This window comes from Dendrobates tinctorius, unplaced genomic scaffold (genome assembly GCF_039654945.1).
Source record: "Dendrobates tinctorius isolate UK_male_01 unplaced genomic scaffold, ASM3965494v1 ptg000040l, whole genome shotgun sequence".
NCBI lineage: Eukaryota > Metazoa > Chordata > Amphibia > Anura > Dendrobatidae > Dendrobates > Dendrobates tinctorius.
The window spans coordinates 1,883,208-1,901,544 of record NW_027361708.1 but is presented as its reverse complement, the minus strand read 5'-3'; the positions used below and the strand labels follow the sequence as shown (position 1 = coordinate 1,901,544).

Below are 18,337 nucleotides of genomic sequence, written 5' to 3'. Positions count from 1 at the left end.
CGTAAATGGCAAACTTTCTATGGCAAGCAGCCTGGAAATGTGCCCATTTGGCATTTGGGACTGCAGGTGGATGCCTGGGAGCTTTCTTTTTCATTCCAAACCCTGGGGTAAGGACAGCTAGGCTGGGACAAGGATTTGGAAGTGCCTGATGATGTTAAGTCAGTATGTGCATGGAAAGCTGCAGGGCAGGAGGCATCTGAGACTGTGTTTTGCACAAGGGATTTTGAATCACCTAGCACAGGGGAAGAGGCAGTGGTGTCGATGGCACCAATCATGGACTCAGGCATTTGGGCCACCTAGTCAGGTGCTTAGATGACATGTACCATTCGGATCCAGCAACTCTTGTGCACCAGATGGCAGCTTTTCCCTTTGAGCTATTCAGTTCGCTGGACAGTACCTTGTTAACCTAGATACAAGTACCTGTGTTGTTCCTGATTACCTCCACCCTGTGTTCCTGAATGCCTCCACCCTTAGTTCATTATTGACTCCACCCTGTAATCTCTTGATTGAATTCCCAACTGATTATTGAGCTCCCATCCTTTAGTCAAGTCTGCTGCTTCATCCAAACTATACTGCATGTACCGACCTCCGGCTGATTCCTGACTATGCAAACTGCTTATCCTTGAAACTATACCGCTGCTCCTGTGTACCGACCTCTGATTGATTCCTGACTGCACTACCTGCTGGTGCTTTCTCTAGTGGTTGTAATACTATTACTACAACACAGGACAGTTCTTGGTACCACATACCAAGAACAATTTTATAAGTTGAAAACACCAGTGTTAGATCAGCAAAAAGAAATTATTGAGTTACAAACTTCTGGAATTGCACATGTCAAGCTCAGAATCAAACACACGCATGTCGCGGCCCGCAAAGTTCAGTGGGGATCCTCATCATTACCGTGGATTCCTTAATCAATGTCGAATCTATTTCCAGATGCAAGCGTGATGATTGAGAGTCAAGAAATTTTGTTGTAAATAGATCTTCAGAGTGTCCCAGTGTGAAATCACTAGTCTCCTGGGGATCAACAAGATGGGAGGAAGGAGGATAGGGGTGAGAATTAAGTGATCCAGACTTTAGGCACGCAAACTAAACTGTGTTGAAGACTGCATGGTGCTGCCAAGTCTGCTGGAAGCATTATCTGCAATCCACCTGTTCGCACAGCTCTGGCTTCAGAAGTGGTGTATTGTGCCTACCTGCAATGTGGGACAGTAACCTATGTATCATGGATGGGCGTGTTTCTTGTGCTCTAGCAACATGTATTGTGGCACCTGCTGTACATCCTCAGCATCTGCCTGTATCATCATCAGCACTTCCACTTCCCCGTCCCTTAACGTATGCCTACACATTTTGTAATTTCTAGATCTCTTGAAACCAAGTATATTTTAAAAAAAGGAAAAAAAGGGTCACCTGAAGCTTACTCCTCTTTAAAGAACTCAAAAGTGTATAGATTATAATTAAATTAAATCCAGAAAAATGTTTCAATGCTTTTTTCAGTTTTAGAGATCACAGAAATGTTCACAGACCATATAACACTGTATTGCTGGGAAATAGAAGCCTACAAGTTTTTAAAAGCTTTTGTTAACTTTTAGAAATCACAGAAATGTTCACAGACCATGTAACACTATATGGCTGCGAAATGGAAGCCTACAACATTTTAAAAGCTTTTCTTCAGTTTTAGAGATCACAGACATGTTCACAGGCCACATAACACTGTAGGGCTGAGAAATGGACACATACAAAAGTTTAGAAAGCTTTTTCTCAGTTTTAGAGATCACAGAAATGTACTCCATACTATGAATAGTGTATAGTTGAGAAATGTAGACCAGGAAAATGTTCGAATGATTTTTGGGTGTGTTATATAACACTAAAAAGGACATAGTACTTGATGAATCAAAATATATTAAATTTTATCTGCCCCCACAAAAAAGGTGCAACTATATATTTGCCAACGGACTACACAGGCCTAATCCCTGTCTACAGACTGGAATCTGTCACTCTCCCTGCTCCTGTGACTTTTTCTCCCTCCCTAGGCAAAATGCAGATTGTATTTGACACAAACGATTAGCACTTAGAAGGGCTGTTAGTATGATGGCTCAGCTTCGCACCAGTATCAAGACTACAGGCCTCTGATTCATTATACTTTGCACACAGGCCTAAACAAGCACTCTCTCTCTCCAATACGAAGTGTCACAGAGCTGTAAAATGGCATCAGTGAGCAGAGCCACAGCAGCACCTCCCTTTCCCTAATCCCTGATGATGTCGTATGGCCAGCCAATCACAGTATTACCACAACCAAGATGACTATGGAATTACAATGACTCACAGGCAATCTTTGCATGCTTATTGGCTGCATAACAGGTGCCAAAGATGCAAGGCGGGGATTCGAGTTTGAACTCGAACACAACCCATTGCTCGTCTAGTAATGAGCACATCCTAGCACCATTATACTTGAGTGATAACCAAGTATCACTGAGCATGTTCACTCATCTGTATCAGAAACTCTATAGAATGTGACAGCATGTGCTGCTTTTTGAGATTTCTTGTTTTCATCACATTGGCAGATAGGTTCTGTTTAAGCGATGTCTAGATTCAACAGGTATGGCAGTATTCATAGCAGGGTTCAGCTAGTGAAATTGAACCCACTTGTCAATTGTCTTTATTTGATTTATACTTTGTTATCTTTAAAGCGAACATGCAATCAGGATTTTGCTAAGGTCTCTTTCACACTTCAGTTTTTTGCAATCAGTCACAATCCGCCAGGTTTTGAAAAAAAACGGATCGTCAATTTTCTTTTGAGGATCCGTTTTTTTCCCCATTGACTTCCATTAATGGCGGATTGTGACGGATTGCCGTCCGTTGCATCCGTTTTTTTTGAGGATCTGCCAAAAGTTGCTGTCCGTCACCATTCTCAAAGATTTGAAAACGGAGCTTGCAACGTTTTTTTCTCTGGCGGATCCTCCAGACACTCATTTAACCCGAAATTCTTTCTGGGTGCCGGACAAAAAAAAATCTCTCTCTCTCTCTCTTATAATCTGATCTGATATAATCCTGTAACGATCGCCTATGTGGGTCTTATTTAATCCTCTTTACTATTTTAAAATGGTGATCAGGAATAAGGTTATAGTACCCCCCAGAGTGGGAAAACATCCGGGGTTTCAGCTGCCGGGGGTAGCTAAAACTCTGGAGAACACGATCAGGGCAGTTTTTTCCTGTCCCTGAACACTTGATCACAGTTATTCAATGAATATCGGCAGTCTCAAAAAAAGTGAGATCCGGTGTAAAAATCATGTTTTGTCAGAGGAGAGAGAAATTATGTACCCAAGCGACCTATGGTACCTTGGTACAGATAACGCCATCCCCTGGCAATCCTCATGTTAATGAATCAAAATGGATAGCACATGTGCTGTGTGCCCACCAAGATCTCTGGCTGACACCCGGCAACTGCAGGGATTTTTCCTATTGATTCCTTACTTTTGTTCACTGTGATAGATCCTTTCACAGGGATAAAAAGCACAATATTTAGTAAATAGGATAGCATTTGTGCTGTGGCTCGCTGCTCACCCCCTTGATCAATCCCCCCCACCTGCGTCATCCCCCCTAGTCAGATTAAATTTTTTATTTTTTTTATTTTAGAACTTTTATTGGTTAGTAGAGTTGAGCGAAATAGGTCGAAAAATTTCAAAAGTCGCCGACTTTTGGCAAAGTCGGGTTTCATGAAACGAAACCCGACCCTAGGATGAGGTCGGCCACGAGGTCGGCGACTTAAGCGCCAAAGTCGCGTTTCAAAAGTTTGTTTTGCGCTCTTTTTCAGCCAATCAGTATCCACGGACACTGTGGGCAACATGATGACATAGGCAGGGGTCACCACCATCTTTCAGAAGGGCATGTTAGTGATTGGCTTGCTTTGGTGGGCGTCACAGGGGGTATAAAAGGGTGTTCACGCCGACCGCCATGTTACTCATGCTGATCTCAGAATAGGGAGAACTGCTGCTGCTGATGATTTTGTAGGGAGAGCGTTAGGCAGGGAAGAAGACACCAAAAACTGCTTCTGCTGCTAGCGATTTTGCCTGTACAACACACCAGTCACTGTGTGTGCAGTGCAAGTGGAGGCTATATTTTGCTGGATCAGCGGTGTTGGTTGTTAGGCTGCCTTCTAAGGCTTCCTGACGGCTGCATTGCTGTTTACCCACTGCTCTGCAAACTGCTTTTTTAAAAGCAATCCCAATTTTTTTTTTGGTCCTGGTGAGGTACTGAGCGTGCATTTTTTTACACCATACAGCGGTGCACACTCCTCACACAGTACCGTGTAACGGCTGTTATCACAGCCACAGTGAAGCTATCTGTGTGTCACTCTGTAAGGATAAGTCGAGGACATGTTCCGTTCTTACAGACCTGCACCTTCCAGTTTTGTCTAGCTTTCAAACAGTTAAATATATTTGCTGTTTGATCACATTCAAAACTATAGAGAGACAGCGTGTGTCAGTCCGTATACTTAAAAAACACAGAGCTTGACAATTTTACGTACACCGGACAGCCGTGTACGTGCACGCTCCTCTCTCAGTACCGTGTAACGACTGTTATCACGGCCACAGTGAAGCTATCTGTGTGTCGCTCTGTAAGGATAAGTCGAGGACATGTTCCGTTCTTACAGACCTGCACCTTCTAGTTTTGTCTAGTTTTCAAACAGTTAAATATATTTGCTGTTTGATCACATTCAAAACTATAGAGAGACAGCGTGTGTCAGTCCGTATACTTAAAAAACACGGAGCTTGACAATTTTACGTACACCGGACAGCCGTGTACGTGCACGCTCCTCTCTCAATTCAAAATCTCCGTTATCCTCTAGTCACATTTTTCACACCTGTGACATCAAGCCTGTGACATAGCGCTGTGATATTCAGTGGGCCTCACACAATCCAAAAGCGTCCAGTGTCCACTAGTGTGTGCAGAAATTCAAAATCTCCGTTATTCTCTAGTGACATTTTTCACACCTGCGACATCGAGCCTGTGACATAGCGCTGTGATATTCAGTGGGCCTCACACAATCCAAAAGTGTCCAGTGTCCACAAGTGTGTGCAGAAATTCAAAATCTCCATTATCCTCTAGTGACATTTTTCACACCTGCGACATCGAGCCTGTGACATAGCGCTGTGATATTCAGTGGGCCTCACACAATCCAAAAGTGTCCAGTGTCCACAAGTGTGTGCAGAAATTCAAAATCTCAGTTATCCTCTAGTGACATTTTTCACACCTGCGACATCGATCCTGTGACATAGCGCTGTGATATTCAGTGGGCCTCACACAATCCAAAAGTGTCCAGTGTCCACAAGTGTGTGCAGAAATTCAAAATTTCCGTTATCCTCTAGTGACATTTTTCACACCTGCGACATCGAGCCTGTGACATAGCGCTGTGATATTCAGTGGGCCTCACATAATCCATAAGTGTCCAGTGTCCACAAGTGTGTGCAGAAATTCAAAATTTCCGTTATCCTCTAGTGACATTTTTCACACCTGCGACATCGAGCCTGTGACATAGTGCTGTGATATTCAGTGGGCCTCACGCAATCCAAAAGTGTCCAGTGTCCACAAGTGTGTGAAGAAATTCAAAATCTCCCCTGTCCTATAGACACCTTGTACCTTGTTTTACATTACTATATAGTTTGTTGGATTTTGTCTACATTTCTACCAAAAATGAGGAAGGCTGGTGGAAGAGGCCGTGGAATTGGATGGGGGATGGCAGCTGGTAATGATGGTGTTGGTGGTGGATCTGATGGTAGTGGCAAAAGCAAAATAGGACCGAATGCAGGAGGTGTTGAGCCTGCGTCATCGTCTGGCTCCACAAGGCCTCGAAGGCTTAGTTTTCTAGGAGTTGGCAAACCGCTTTTAAAGCCAGAGCTTCAGGAAAAAGTTTTGTCTTACATTGCTGACTCAGCCTCCAGCTCTATCGCCTCCTCTTCTTCAGTTGTAAAAAGTAAAAGCACTGAGTCGTCATTGGAGGCTCATGTTCATGAACCACACCTTTCCTTGTGTCCTTCACCCCAACCAAGATTGAAGGATGACGCAGGCCATACTACTGATTACTCCATGGAGCTGTTTTCACATACCATGCATGGATTATCAAGTGAAATGGTGAATTACCCAGGCCAAGATGAATCTGATATGGAGTGCACTGATGCACAGCCACTGATAGATGATTCTGCTGGTACATTCACTCAGAGCACTACATTGTCCTCGCAGTGTACAGAGCCAGATTCTGACCCTGATGAGACTCAGGTGCCCCTTCCCGCATACTATACCACCATACACGGTGACACAGAGGAAGGTGCACATGACATTGAAGAGGAGGTGATGGATGACCCAGTTGTTGACCCAGATTGGCATCCATTGGGGGAAGAGGGTGCTGCTTCCAATAGCTCAGATGAGGAGGAGGAGCATCCACAGCTGACATCGACATCGCAACAGCTGTTATCTGGCAGGCCCGGAGCACTCCAAAGACAGGTTCCAAAAATCAAAAGAGTTGCTGGACAGCTTGTCCAGAGGGTCAAAATATCACAGCGTGATAGGCCGCAAAATGTTTGCCAAAGTAGGAAGAGTGCAGTGTGGCACTTTTTTGAACAAAATCCTCATGATCAGGCCAAGGTTATCTGTAAGAAGTGCGCAAAGACCTTTAGCCAAGGGAAAAATCTAAAAAATTTGAATACCAGTTCCATGCTTAGACATTTAACCAGCATGCACTTGCAAGCGTGGACACAACACCAAACCTCAAGTACCACATGTGCAACTGATCACAAAGAAGGTAGTCAGCAACGCTACATTGTTTCCCCCACTGTAAGCCCACCGGTTAGCACAGCAGCAAATGTTGAGGTGTCGTTGCAAGGCCACAGCAGTCAGGGAATCCCACTGTTATATCAACGAAAGACTGAATCTAGGCCATCAGAAAGAACACCAACTCCATCACCATCATCAACCCTCTCTCAGTCCGCCCTGTCCACCGCTATTTCCACCATATGCAGCTCTCAAGTCCAGCTCACCCTCCCAGACACTATGAGTAGGTCAAGAAAGTACTCATTCTCTCATCTGCGTACACTGGGTTTGAACGCCCACATTGCCAAACTAATCTCGTTAGAGATGATGCCCTATCGGTTGGTGGAAAGCGCAGCTTTCCGCGAACTCATGGCCTATGCAGTACCACGCTATGACCTACCCAGTCGCCACTTCTTCTCTCGCAAAGCCATCCCAGCCCTCCACCATCATGTGAAAGACCGCATTGTCCATGCACTCAAGCAGTCAGTGAGTGGAAAGGTGCACCTCACAACAGATGCATGGTCCAGTCGGCATGGCCAGGGCCGTTACGTGTCCATCACTGCGCACTGGGTTAATGTGGTGGATGCAGGGTCCACAGGGGACAGCGGTGGTGGCACAATGCTGCCTAGCCCACGGTATAGGAAACAGTTGGCTGTAGGCGTTCGACCCTCCTCCTCCTCCTCCTCCAGAAGCGAAAGCTCGTCCACAGAGCGCAGTCGTACGAGCACTCCATCTGCAGCTGCCACTGTTGCACACGAGGTGTCCCCCTGTCGAGCAGCTAGTGGAAAGCGTCAGCAGGCTATGTTGCAGATGATGTGTTTGGGCGACAGACACACCGCCGAGGTGCTGGCCGAGTACTTTCAGCGACAAACTGAGTCATGGCTGGGCAGTGTACATCTTGAGGCAGGCAAGGTAGTTAGTGATAACGGCCGTAATTTTGTGGCAGCCATAGCCCTTTCAAAACTCAGCCACATACCTTGCTTGGCTCACACCTTGAACCTGGTGGTGCAGTGCTTCCTCAATAATTATCCGGAGTTAACAGCCCTGCTCCAGAAGGTGCGAAGACTGTGCGCGCACATCCGCCGGTCGCCTGTACACTCCATTCGTATGCAGAAGCTGCAGCGATTGCTCCACCTTCCCAACCACCGCCTCATTATCGACATTGCAACAAGGCGGAACTCCACCCTGCACATGGTTGAGCGGCTGTGTGAGCAGAGGCAGGCCATAATGCATTTGTGGGAGGATACACGGCCAGGCACTTTGAGAGCAGACGTGGAGTTGACAGGTGTGCAGTGGTCGAAGCTGAAAGACCTTTGTAAAGTCCTTCAGTGTTTTGAGGAATGCACACGGCTGGTAAGCGCAGACAACGCCATCCTAAGCATGAGCATCCCACTTATGCGTCTGCTCATGCAAACTTTGACGCACCTTAAGGAGCAGGCGTCTGCAGCCAATGTTGACGAGGAGGAAGAGGTGGAGGGAATCCTTGATGACATTCAGCCATTGTCTGCTCAGGGACCTCTCCTGGACGAGGTGGAGGAAGAAGAGGAGGAGGAGGATGATGATGGGGATGATTACTTAGGGGAGGAGGATGCATCTCGTGGGGCAAGTGAAAATGTTGGCGTGGCAAGGTCTGGTACAGGGTTTGTGCGTGACTGGAGGGATGTGGATTTGCCAGAAAGTGCTCCTCCACCCAGCACTCGCAGTGCATCATTGACACCGGGAACATTGGCCCACATGTCAGATTATGCCTTGCAGATCCTAAAAAAGGACCCACGCATTGCCAAAATGATGAACGATGATGACTACTGGTTGGCCAGCATCCTGGATCCACGCTATAAAGGCAAATTACAAAACATCATGCCACAGGAGAACCTTGACCTAATATTGGCTACTGAACAAGCAACTCTGGTTAACCGGTTGGTTGAGGCATTCTCAGCACACAGCAGCGGTGATGGTTCTCACACGAGCCGTACGGTCCGGGGGCAGCTTGGCAGAGGTGTTTGTGGTGCACACAGCAGAAGTGGCGTTGGAGACAGGGGTTTCATGACAATGTTGTGGACTAATTTTTCACGGACCGCTCATACAGTACAACTGTTAATACAGCATCGATGGAAAGTGACAGGAGACAGCAATTGTCAACTATGGTTAACAACTACTTTTCCTCCCATATCGATGTTCTCCCGCACAGGTCATTCCCCTTTGACTATCGGGCCGCTAAACTGGACACCTGGCCTGAATTGGCACAATATGCCTTACAGGAGCTCGCTTGCCCAGCTGCAAGTGTGCTATCGGAAAGAGTCTTCAGTGCAGCTGGATCAATCCTGACAGAAAAAAGGACCCGTCTGTCAACCCAAAATGTGGATGATCTAACCTTCATTAAAATGAACCATGCATGGGTTTCCAAGGATTTTGTCCCACCTTCCCTTGATGACACATAGGTTGCCAGAAAAATGGCTTGCTTTGGTCCTCCTCCTATTCCGTGAACTTGACCTATTTCGCCTTTTGCAGCAGCTGAATGACCCACATCTACATATGCCACTTTGTAAACCTCCCTAAGTGGGCGCCCCCCCCCTTGGCCGGGGTCACCACCTAGCGCACAAAACCGTGCGAGTGCCGTTGCCCTGGACAGGTGGGTAGGCCGACTCTTGGGCGCGGGCACTGGCATAGGGTCCCTCATAGTGCAATCAAGTGTCTCTGACAGTGGTGGTGCACACCCGCCGTCAGACATACCGCCGTACTATGAGGGGCCCAGTTCCAGTACCGACGCCCACGAGTGTGCCCCCCTTGCTTGGGCAGGGCCCCAGCATTTGCAGTGTTTACCTCTCCCTGCTCCTCCGCTGTGTAGTCTGGGCTGTCAAATCCTTCACTGGGACTGCCACTACAAATTGATTGAACTGAAAGATGATGGTTAAGATGTAGCTATGCCCTGTCCTGCTGGCCTGGCTCTAGCTCCAGATGATCAGTGGCTTTCATTTCTTATGGACGCCGACTCACAATTACATGCAGTGGTGGTTTATCATCAGCTTTTACAGTTTTCCTACTCACAAACGTGTGACATTCCGGCGCACATTTCAAAATGTGCCCTCTCATGCCAATCAAATAGAATCGCCTACGGCCTGTGGCTTCTGTCTTTTGCACTCCAAAGTTACGTGACAGATCATGATAGCCAGTGAGCACGATGTTTACATCGCTCACTGTGATAAAAATTGGATTGAGATGAGTAACAGTGATGGAATCAACGGAAGTGCGATACAGCAAGACTTTATTCTCAAAAAAATGTTTTCACTGTCTCAACACACAAATTAATTGAGGGTCAGCATCGCCTATGAAAATTGTGATGGAAGTTTTTCCTGTGAATAATAATTCCTAGATTTCTGCAATCAATAGCCTTTATGTCACTAATTGTATGCATCTCATTTCCTTTTGCGGAGAGGCTGGACTGTATTACTGAGACAGAAATATATATGAAGATTTAAAAATAACACCAAAAGTATATAGTTGTGTACGCCTCAAATGCATTTCCTTTTTTCCACTTTTTAGATTGCTGTGTAATCCATACTGAGAACACGGAGATTATACATGTTTAAACTATGCTATATATACCTGCTATCCAGTGATAAAGTACCCTTTCTCAACTTTGTACAATCTGGTCAAATCCATACTGGGCCTGAGAACATCTGAGTCTGCCTCCTGATCTATAGACATATATTTTTAATGTGTAAACTAGGCTACATATATACGTGTTATCCGGTGAAACTGTACCCTTTATCAACTTTCTACAATGTTGTTGAATCCATACTGGGCCTGAGAACGGCTGCCAAGCTGTTAAGCAAGCTACAGCACCTGTGGTTTGGACACGTAATTTTTTCAGGAATGACGGTTAGGTCTAACTCCGGAATTGCGGTTGACCTGAACTTACTGGGAAATCATCGTTCACGGGGAATAATCTGAATCCCAGATCCACATCACTAACGGAGTTCAGCAGGTTATCTGCACCTGTAAGCGACAAAAGCTGGTCCTTTCAGTGTAGCGTGCATGCAGCCCCGGACATGTACTAGAATGCTAGACCTGTTATTGCTCGATCTCACGTGCCACAGCCTCACGTATCCCTCTAGTAAGCTTGACACGTACCGCAGGGCCATGCCGGAGTCTTGGTCGTTAACGGAATAAAGCTGAGAAATCGCTAGCACAACTACAATCAGACATACCACACCACACACAGAATCGACAAAGCTTGCAATCTGTCCATCTTTTCTGTAGCTTGTATGGTAGTGGTTTCCCGGGTGCAGTCCAATTAAGCCACAGGCTCCACTCCTGGTGGTGCCCTTTTGGACATTCCTTTAAGGTTCAGCTTTGCAATCATACTGCCCCCGGAAACCAAAAACTTTGCATTCAGGGACGCTGTTTGGAGGTTCGTGGGAATAACGCCGCCTGATCAGCAGTCGGCATATGGGTCGCCCTCCCAGGGCTGTGGGGTACTCGGTACCGGGCCGGTGTCAGTGGGATGTGTCACAGCAGCGGTGACCCGGACGGTGGCCCTGGGCGCCCATGTAAATGGCGTGGTATAATGGTAAAGAGTTTATATAGATAGTTTGACGCCACCTGTGGTGTTCGGCAACATAGATGTTAGGCCGACGCTGCATGCAGATCCTCTGGGACTGATGGTGTTGTGCAGCAAAGATGGTGAAGCTCCCCACAGGTGGAGCTGGAGTCCTAGGGAAGTGTACATGTAGTGATGGGGGAAAGGCACAGGTGGTGTAGGTGCTGGTACCCAGATGTAGCGGTGCTGGAATAACTATAGGACACCAGAGCGTGCAGTTCCAAAGCTTTACTCACAGTCTGCAGGTTACACAGATGCCTGCCTCCGTGCTGTGTCCTCCGGGTCAGGACCTCTGCCAACCTCCGGGACCAGAATGGAAAGCTCCCTTCCAACACTCCGCCAACATGTACCTTCCTGAACATCTCCTTTCTAGCGCTTGTGGGGGAAGCACTCACAAGACCGTGGTTCACTGAAATGCCTCCTGTCTAACAGATGTTCCTCAGACTTTACTTGTATGGCAGACAGCTGTAGCCTTTTCCTTCTGCCTCGCACACGTCGATGCTGGGGCCTCCGAGCCTTAGTTAGGTACAGAGCATTTATAGCTGCTACTTCCCCCGGTTTCTGCTGCAGGAACGTCAGTGTCCCTACAAACTCGGAGACCGGAATCCGGACCATGCGCTCCAGCTAGGAGTGAGCCCTAACTCTGCTCATCCTCCAGCTCCCCTTCTCACGTCAAAACACTTCACCTTCCCTGCACAGAGTGCCCTAACTTACTTCCTCCCGACCACAGAGAGCAGCTCCTCAGCAGTCAGGTTCAGAGGTCTCCCTGCTGGCCTGGATTGGGAAATGTGTTGTGTGTTGGTTTCACTGCTAGAGAGATCCTTCATTGCTCCCAAGCTTGACAACACACTCCCTAGGAGGAAGGCAATGCCACAGTGGAGACCGTACTCTTGGCAACGCCACAAGTGTACTGAGGCCCAGCCACTGCTGGATGATGCTGCTGGTACATTGACCCAGACCACTACATTCCCCTTCCACTCTACATAGCCAGAATCTGACCCAGAGGAAACTCAGGTTCCCCTTCCCGCATACTATACCACCTTACACGGTGACAAAGAGGAAGGTGCAGATGAAAGTGCAGGTACCTTGAGCAGGTGGGGGCATACTCATGGGCGATGGCACTGGCACAGGGCACCGCATAGTACGCAAAAGTGTCTCTGCCGGTGGGAGGGCCTAAACAGCCAAGTGCAGCGAGATGGAAGATGAGGACGACAAGGAGTTCAGAGTAGTGCAGGGATTCCCTAGCAAGGAGACTTATGTAATTGTTTCAGTGTTGGAACAGCAATTTTTGGGGAGCACTATACTCTGGTGAATGATATATGGGGCCCACCATACACTGGAGCATTCCAAAGGTGGACATCAGACACTGGAGCAGCATTTACAGGGCCCATTATACACTAGAGCAGTAGAAATGGGGCCCATTATATATGGAGCATTATTTGGGCCCCTAAGACAGTGGAGCTTCATCCATTGGTACCAACATATACTGTAGCATTATGTGGAGCTCATCATATACGGTTTGAAACATTATATGGGAATAATGATTCCGTATGGAGAAATATATGGGCCTCATTACTCTGTATAGCGCACTAAGCGCTGGCCATAATACTGTATGGAGTTATATACTGTCCGTTTTTGGAGGTATTGGAGAATTTAAAATGGATATCAGTCATGAGATGTAAGAAGTGAAGTATTTTTCATTGTACTATACTGCTATTTCTCTGCCGTATCGGAGCATCATGAGTTGTGGTATGTGTTAAAGGGGCGCTTGTAACAACCCTGCTGGCATCACTACATGGCCTCCCATCCCCCGCACACCAACTTACTTTCTCCTTCAAACCATGCTGTGAAATCTGTTGCCAGCCCTGAGCTCCATGTGCTATGCCTCTTGTTTTCCTGCTTGCTCTTCATGTTTCCTGACTGTGTGTATAGGGGGGCGGCGCCTGAACTCTCTGGTTCTTATGCAGTCTGGGTGCACCTGGGTAATCTGTCCCTGACCAACCACCTGGAGCCCTTGACTATTTAGTTTCGCCACTCCCACTGAAACATTGCCTGAGCAATGTCTATACTCAGTTAGTATTCCGCTGCTGAGGAAGCCAGGCCCTGTTCTGTCTGTCTCCTTCTTTGGAGGATTACTCTAGTCTTGCTTTGTACCCTGTCTGCCTGCCGGGAGGCTGAATATCCTGGCCCTTGAGTCTTGTTCCCTGTACCTTGTCCATACTCTGTCTGCCTGCCAGGAGGCTGAATATCCTGGTCCTTGTGTCTTTGTCCCTGTGCCTCTGTCTGAACTCAGTCTTACCTCTGTCTGTCAGTCTCCTTGTTTGTGGTTCCTTCCCTGCCGTGTCTTTCCTTGTGTCCTCTTTATCTGTGCATCTGCACGCTCGCAGCTCTGTCTGCACGGCTCCCTAGCCGCTCTGCCTGCACGGCTCCCTAGCCGCTCTGCCTGCACGGCTCCCTAGCCGCTCTGTCTGCACGGCTCCCTAGCCGCTCTGTCTGCACGGCTCCCTAGCCGCTCTGTCTGCACGGCTCCCTAGCCGCTCTGTCTGCACGGCTCCCTTGCGGCTCTGCCTGCTCCGCACTCTTGCGGCTCTGCCTGCTCCGCACTCTTGCGGCTCTGCCTGCTCCGCACTCTTGCGGCTCTGCCTGCTCCGCACTCTTGCGGCTCTGCCTGCTCCGCACTCTTGCGGCTCTGCCTGCTCCGCACTCCTGCGGCTCTGTCTACCTGCACCTCCTGTGTGAACAGGCCCGCCTGTCCTGTGTCTCCAAGCCGTGCCCGCCTGTCCTGTGTCTCCAAGCCGTGCCCGCCTGCCCTGTGCCTCAGCCGTGCCTGTCGTATCCACCTGCCTGCCTGTCTATAGCCTCTGTCAAGGTGTCCTGTTCCCGAGTGGGATCAGCAGCCACAGCCAGACACCACCCTGGAGTGGCACCCGGCAGCTACCTGCCGCACAAGCCTGACCTCACCATCAGAGGCTCCAGTGAAGACCAAGGAAGCTGCCGTAGTTACGCCCCTTCCAGGGTAGTCTGGTTTGTGGCACAGTGGGGCCACAACCCCCCAGCTCGCGCCATTCAGCCAAGGCGCGAGCGTGACAGTTTGCTCAGGCCATGGTCCCCGCTGAGTCCCATGTCCTTTCGCCCTCGGAGCAAGATGAACTTTTTTGCCAGTATGGGCAACCAAATAAATTTACCCGGTCTGAAGCCCAATCCTTCACTGCTCCACCCACCATTGTGGTCTCCAATAGACTGTTTGCTCAACTAGAGGCTGGCATACCTAAAGTTGAACCTCCCTCGGACCCGCCAAGATATGATGGGAACCCCAAGCACTGTCGTGCCTTTATGGAGCAGTGCCTACGCTATTTTCAATGGCATGCTCCCTACTTCGCCAGCGATCGGGTAAAGGTAGGATTACTAATGTCCTACCTAACAGGAGATGCGTTGCAGTGGCTCAACCCCCTTTGGGAAGCAGGGGATCCCATCACCTCGAGCTTACCGGCCTTCCTGGTGGCCTTCTGCAAAGCCTTTGACAAGCCTGGTACAGTGTCTCCTGAAAAGTCTTCCCCTCCTAGCTTCCAGGAACGGATCAGACGAAAGAGACCTGTGGCCAATTCATCTTCTCCGTCTGTGACCGTCCATGACCCATCTGTTCCTCAGCCTGCCAAAGCAGCCCCCCATGCAAGATCCAAGAGGTCTAAGAAAAAGGGGCTGGCTAGGTTGTCGCCAGAGGCCAGTCCTGAGAAGGAACATCCTGATGGTCTCAGCCCTGTGAAGCCAAAGCTACAGAACCTTGGGCCAGTAGGAGAGACTGCCCTTGGTGAGAGTACCTCCTCGCTACTAAAGTCTGTGACTGTTCCGGTGCCTTGTGGGAGTTTCGGCCGTGCAGATGTATGCAAGCTACAAGCCAGACAAAGTCTGTGCATGGTTCCTGCTCCACCGCTCCAGAATCCATGCAGGGGGTTTGGTGATGGCCGAGCCCTACTTGTGAACAGTCCAGCATTGAGGGGTCAACTACAGCTCCTAATCGGAGCATTATACACAGAGACATTTGTCTTCCACCTGCTGACCAACTTGCCCACCGGTCGTTTTGAGCCGGGCACTCTATTGCCCCTTCCGGTCCAAAGACCCAGCATGGTGCTGTATTTGGATCTGCCTAGCCAACAGAGGTGTCTAGTTCCATTACTGCAAGGTCAGTCTTCTGTATCGTCTCCTTCTCCACCTGATCTGCCGGCTATCAAGCCATGGTGTACTGACGTCACTGAAGAAAAGAAAACAGTGGCGCCCTCTCCGTACACCTCCGGTGACCATACCAGTGACCAGTCCTCAGGAACATCCCTGACACTTGATAGTCTTCCCCAGGATAATGGGCTGAAGATTGATCCTGAGTGGATGCCCTCGGCTCCTCTATGGTCTGTGGGTGAAGGTCCCAGGATTAAGCAGTACTCGTTCGCCTACTTGAAAGAAGTGGTCCAGTCTGTTCCGGGTAACAGGCGGAGGTGGCTCCCCGTATGTATGCCTCCAACTTCCATGTGGCAGGTGGATGAAGAGGTGAGAACAGTGGCCTATGCATCTCTGTTTTTTACCCGTCTGGAGGAGGAGGTCCAATTTTCTTGGGATATCGGGCTGAAGTTGGACTCGGTAAAGGTCTCTTCGGTTTCCAGCTGGCCGGCTGATGTAGGGGTCAAGTCTGAGGCTTCCAGGTCCCTGCTTTCTTCCACTCTGGAGGAAGAGATCCAAGTCCTTATACCTTCGGTGTTGGAGGCTGTTGGGCACCAAGAAACTTGGCACTCGGTGATTCCGGATGGCACACCTACTTCGTCTCACCAGAAGGATGCCCTGTCAGCCTGGACTGTATGTGGTTCCATACTCCTTCTTCAGGTCATTCTGGCAGGCTTGAGGAAGAGGGGCTGTAAAGGGGGGGGTTTTCGCTCTGCCTGCACGGCTCCCTAGCCGCTCTGTCTGCACGGCTCCCTAGCCGCTCTGTCTGCACGGCTCCCTAGCCGCTCTGTCTGCACGGCTCCCTAGCCGCTCTGTCTGCACGGCTCCCTAGCCGCTCTGTCTGCACGGCTCCCTAGCCGCTCTGTCTGCACGGCTCCCTTGCGGCTCTGCCTGCTCCGCACTCTTGCGGCTCTGCCTGCTCCGCACTCTTGCGGCTCTGCCTGCTCCGCACTCTTGCGGCTCTGCCTGCTCCGCACTCTTGCGGCTCTGCCTGCTCCGCACTCTTGCGGCTCTGCCTGCTCCGCACTCCTGCGGCTCTGCCTGCTCCGCACTTCTGCGGCTCTGCCTGCTCCGCACTCCTGCGGCTCTGTCTACCTGCACCTCCTGTGGCTCTGCCTGCTCCGCACTCCTGCGGCTCTGTCTACCTGCACCTCCTGTGTGAACAGGCCCAAACCTGTTCCTTCATACTCCATTCCTTCCTGCCTATATCCATACCTGCACCTCCTGTGTGAACAGGCCCAAACCTGTTCCTTCATATTCCATTCCTTCCTGCCTAGATCCATCCCTGTACCTCCTGTGTGAACAGGTCCAGATCCTGTTCCAGCATACACCACTCCCTCCTGCCTACACCTGCTGTGTGAACAGGTTCCTACCTGCTCCTTTTCATACCACGCCAATCTGTCCGGTGTCTCCAAGCCGTGCCCGCCTGTCCTGTGTCTCCAAGCCGTGCCCGCCTGTCCTGTGTCTCCAAGCCGTGCCCGCCTGTCCTGTGTCTCCAAGCCGTGCCCGCCTGCCCTGTGTCTCAGCCGTGCCTGTCGTATCCGCCTGCCTGCCTGTCTATAGCCTCTGTCAAGGTGTCCTGTTCCCGAGTGGGATCAGCAGCCACAGCCAGACACCACCCTGGAGTGGCACCCGGCAGCTACCTGCCGCACAAGCCTGACCTCACCATCAGAGGCTCCAGTGAAGACCAAGGAAGCTGCCATAGTTACGCCCCTTCCAGGGTAGTCTGGTTTGTGGCACAGTGGGGCCACAACCCCCCGGCTCGCGCCATTCAGCCAAGGCGCGAGCGTGACAGCGCTCTTTGGCCCTGGAGCCACGAAAACCTGGAGCCAGCCCTCCCCCCCCACAACTGTAGCCAAATAACCCCCATTTTTCAGTGCGTAACTAGTATTATGAAGTTAATTAAGGTTGACAAGCTTCAGTAACAAGAATTTATGCTTTTGGCATTCAAATGGGCACTGTTGGTGTGTTTCCTGTCCTCCTCTCACTGCCGACTTTAATTCTCCATTGACTTACATTGGGTTCCGTGTTTCGGGACGACCCCGACTTTTCCCTATAGTCGGCCGATTTTGCTCGACCCGACTCTTGGAAAAGTCGGGTTTCATGAAACGAAACTCGACCCTAAAAAACCAAAAGTCGCTCAACACTATTGGTTAGTGTTAAGTATTTTTCAAAAGTTACAAAAAAAATATAACGATAAGATGACATATTCAATATGATCACCTAATGTTATGAAATTCTGTGTAGTACCTGTGAGTTCAAAATGCTCATTATACCCCTGGATAAAATCCTTGAGGGCTTTTGATTCCAAAATGGAGCCATTTGTGGGGAGTTTTTGCTGTTTAGGCACATTAGGGGCTCTGCAATTGAGACATGGTGCTGGAAATTTCTTTCAGTCAAATTTGTGTTCCAAAATTCAAATATTGCTCCTTCCATTCTGAGCTCTGCTGTTTCTCCAAACAAAACTTTTTGACTACATGTGGGGTATTGCTGTGCTCTTAAGAAAGTGAGTAACAAGCTGTGTGGGCCACTTTATGGCGTTACCTCTTTCAAAATTGAAAAATTTAGATCTAAAGCAACATTTTAGAGGTAAAATTTTAATTTATTTATTTTTAATTTATCTTTACATTAATTCCAGTGTAGCACCTGAAGGGTTAAAAAATGTCTTGACAACATTTTTGAAATATTTGATGTGTGCGTTTTATAAAATGGTATAACTTT

General features: G+C 49.0%; 1 protein-coding gene across 1 annotated transcript in view; it reads right to left on the bottom strand.

Moving 5' to 3' along the window:
- LOC141088638 (heparan-alpha-glucosaminide N-acetyltransferase-like) overlaps positions 1–18,337 on the bottom strand; it is a 482,560-nt gene that overhangs the window by 363,813 nt on the left and 100,410 nt on the right. The window lies entirely within an intron of this gene.